This window comes from Lygodium microphyllum, chromosome 22 (assembly GCF_053477565.2).
Source record: "Lygodium microphyllum isolate KBCC chromosome 22, Lygodium_microphyllum_v1.1.10, whole genome shotgun sequence".
NCBI classification, from domain to species: domain Eukaryota; kingdom Viridiplantae; phylum Streptophyta; class Polypodiopsida; order Schizaeales; family Lygodiaceae; genus Lygodium; species Lygodium microphyllum.
In genome coordinates this window covers 130,747,997-130,751,800 of record NC_141156.1, presented here as the reverse complement: position 1 = coordinate 130,751,800, position 3,804 = coordinate 130,747,997, and positions in this window count along the sequence as shown.

Below are 3,804 nucleotides of genomic sequence, written 5' to 3'. Positions count from 1 at the left end.
CCTGTAAGAGAATCAGTTAAGCTCCATCATATTCTTCTTGAAATCTGCTGATCAAACCCTTCATATTCACTAACCAACTGAGGGGGTTGAGAAATAGAAGTGGTAGGAGATGGAAGTGGAATAAGTAAAAGAGGATGAAGAGATGGGTAGGCAAAATCATAAAAGGAGGAATAAGTTAAAGGAGTGGCTGAAAATTTAAGGGAATAGGTTAGGAAATGTGTTAATTGATAAATAGGAAAAGTAGAAGGTATATGGATGGATGGTGAAGGGCATGGTGGAGAAGAAGAAAAAACTCTATCTTCAATAAAAGAACAATAGGTAAATATGAGAATTTGAGGAAAATATTGAGGTTGGAAAAGAAGAGGTAAGATTGCTGTTGAATTGGTTTGATAAAGGGAAAGATAGGTATCATAGCGATGAGCCGTTTGTTGATAGTACAGTAGGCTAGGAATAGAGGGACCTAAGACAAATCTTCTCTGATAGGCATAAAAAAAGGTTGAATCAAATAGATGGTTTTTGGAAAGGTGAGCTAAGAGATCCACCCTCAGCTGGTTAGTGCTCTGTACATAGGTAGAAGCTGTGTTTTGACGTTGATTCAAGACCACAAAATCAATCATTGAGTGCTAGAAATTGTCAGGGCAAGTAGCCACTTTTGAGGAGTAACATTGAAACATGTCATCTATCCACAACTTCAAATAGTGGACATATAAAACAGCTTGCAAAACCACATCCCCCACATACCAGGCCATATCTACTTCATCTGGAATCAACAGATCTCCCCGTAGATACATGTAAGATAGCAACATGGTATCCGTCGTCACAGAATCTTCAAATACCATACGGACCACTTCTGTCAGCAACTCAGGAGACCAAGCCCCAGTCCACTAGAAGAGGAAGATCCATCGTTGAAAGCTTTATGTAAAAGGCCAACTTTTGCAATTGATAGTGGACAAAGAAAGAATGGTCTGGAGGAACATACTCTTGGAAATGCTCAAATGTTGACCATAACAAATCCATTCGAGACTGCAATCTTTCCACTTTATCTTGGAACAATGGACACAATGTGGCCTGTCTCTGGAGAACTGCCAAGTCTTGCTTAGAGATAGAAGGAATCTGAGGAACATTGGGGCTTGGAGGAACAGATCGTGACTGCGTCAGTTGGTCTTGCAACTGTTTGATTTGGAAAGCCTGTGATTCCACTGTGTTATGAGTAGTCTGTAAGGCTGAGAGTTTTGCATCTAAAAGAGTCTGAAACTCTTGAGCTTCTTTAGACATTCTCTCCTTCTCCTCTGAGATTTTAGTGACCTCTGACTGAGCCTCTGTTAATTGAATCTTAAAGGAAGATATCTCTTCTCTTTGAGTCTCAATCATTTGGGTTTGTTGCTCCATCTGCTTAAACATATCTGCAAGTGTGTCTTTAGCAGAGGCTAACTCTGAGGTTGCCTTATGCAACTGGTCTTTGGATTGCATCAGTTCTTCGTAAAAAGAAGCATACAGCTGTTGAACACAAGCTGTCACTGAAAGTTCAATCGAACTCTAGATGTCTTTACATAGGAATGGAATGGCATCTCCCGACACTAGACTGTTCAATGAAGGGACTGATATGTCCAAAGAACCTTCTCTATATGCTCTGAACAAATTGTTACATGTGAGGTAAACAGGGAGGTCACTGCTAGATGTAGCAGGAATTGTGACTAAAGGAAGAACTGAAGGAGTTTTATCTACCACACGTTTCAAACGCTTTTGCTGAATGACCAGTGGAGGAGGAGAATCAAGATCCTCTATATCAATAGATTTTGACTCTTCTGAAGGTGGTGGAGAAGGTGCTAGATCAGATGGAGGAGGTGGTAGCACACCCTTCTTTAGGCCTGAGTATGTCAAGAAAGTATACACGTAGGAACCATAGGTGACATTTGTAACATTTCCTCTTGTTACTTTGACAAAATGTTGGTCCATCTTTGTAAGCAGGTAAGTGCTCCAATCAATAGCCACTCCTTTTAACACCATCCTAGAAGCTGTGAAGAGCTCTTTGGACAAGTAATGGGATGGTGTTTTGGCAGGCATAAACCTATCTTGGAGGAACTGGTAGACCAACTTCCAAAGAGGATTAGTGATCATGGAAAAAGATACGCCTGAAGTGTTGATCACTTTCTTGACATCCAAAATTTCCTTGGTATGTTTCTGTAACAGCTTGATAATGTCATCGTTGGAGAATAATTGTCTAGCTGTAACAAAGGGCTCTCCTTTGTAGGGAAGAGACAAAGCCTTCCCTAACCCTCGGGGTGTCAATACCATGGAAGCACCATGAACCAGGCCCAACTTCTTGCTGTATGATGCAAGGAACTCATCACACATGGATGGATCATCTGGAATCAAGGGGAATGAAGCAGCCACAAAAGTTGCAAGTCCTACTTTCACTATAGGCTCAAAAGCCCGTAGGGAAGAATAATCCCTACTGACCAGCGGGACATACTAGATAGGAGGAGGAGTGTGAGGCGCCATTCAGATGGAAAACACACACACCACAACATAGACAATCACAAAGAATGCCTGCAAAACAACCAAAGGGCTATAAAAAAGGAATCAATCAAAAAGAAGGACATGCATACACAAGCGTAGCTAACCCATTTACCACCCCAAACAACCCACATCCTAGAAAAAATTCGACATGACGTCTACACATATGCGACCGAAAACTTCATGCGATGCAACAAATAGGCACCCAAATCCTCGTATTAGGCAAGAAAGAAAGAAAAAACTACAAATTGTACCCGTAATCGTAGCACATAGACAAACCATAATACCATAAAAATGTGCATCAAGACCTAACCATAACCTTGACCATCAGTTTCAACTAAAAAGACTTTGTGCGCCCATCCCACGAAGCATGTTTATTAAAAGGGGAAAAAAAGTGCAGTGAGGGAAAATTGTTTGAATGAAGGGTTCATTTTAAGAAATTATTAATAATGGGTGATATTTTATTAGGTTATAAACCTTAATAAAAAAATGACGGTTCCTTCTTAAAATTCTAATTACAAATTATTAGGGTGAAATGGTGCTTTATAGAAACCCGGACTACGATTTCTAGACTAGGTCTCTAAATGCAAATTCATTAATTAAAAATTAATAGTGATGTGGAGCACTTTTTTGCCAGCATGTGCTTTTTTGTGACGGCTGGTTCATTTTTATTAACAATTAAGGTGCCTCTTAAGCGCACGTAGCGCGTACAAAGTGAACGGCTGGTTGATGTTTAAATTATTAAATTGTGTGTTTAGTGCGAATGCGCATGGAAAAGGTGGGTGAATAAAGTTCATTAAAGTAATTAATTGTGGTTAAGGGGTAATGAAAATGAATAAAGCTCACAAAATAAATACATGGTAGGGGTGTGTATGCAATAAAGTGAAAGCGCACAGAGTAGTCTCCCAAAAGCAATGAATCCAATCAAACCAAAAAACTAAGGTGAGGTTAGAAACTAACCAGAAGCAGGTGGTTGGAGGAGGAGGATGAGGAAGCAAGTGGAAGTGGTGGTGGAGGAGGTGGAGGTGGAAGAGGAGGAGGTGGAAGCAGGTACCAGTGGTGGTGGTGGTGGAGGAGGTGGAGGTGGAAGAGGAGGATGAGGAGAAAGAGGTGGAGGTGGAGGTGGAGGTGGAGGCGGTTGTTGAGGAGGCGGAGGTGGCGTCAAGGGTCAGAGCGGCAACGGCCAGAGTGGGGACGTCATCGGGCGGTGAATGAGGGCAGCACAGGGTGTTGAGGTGGCGGACTACAGGCGTTGGCGACGTCCGAAGCGACGGTTGGGGGGAGAAG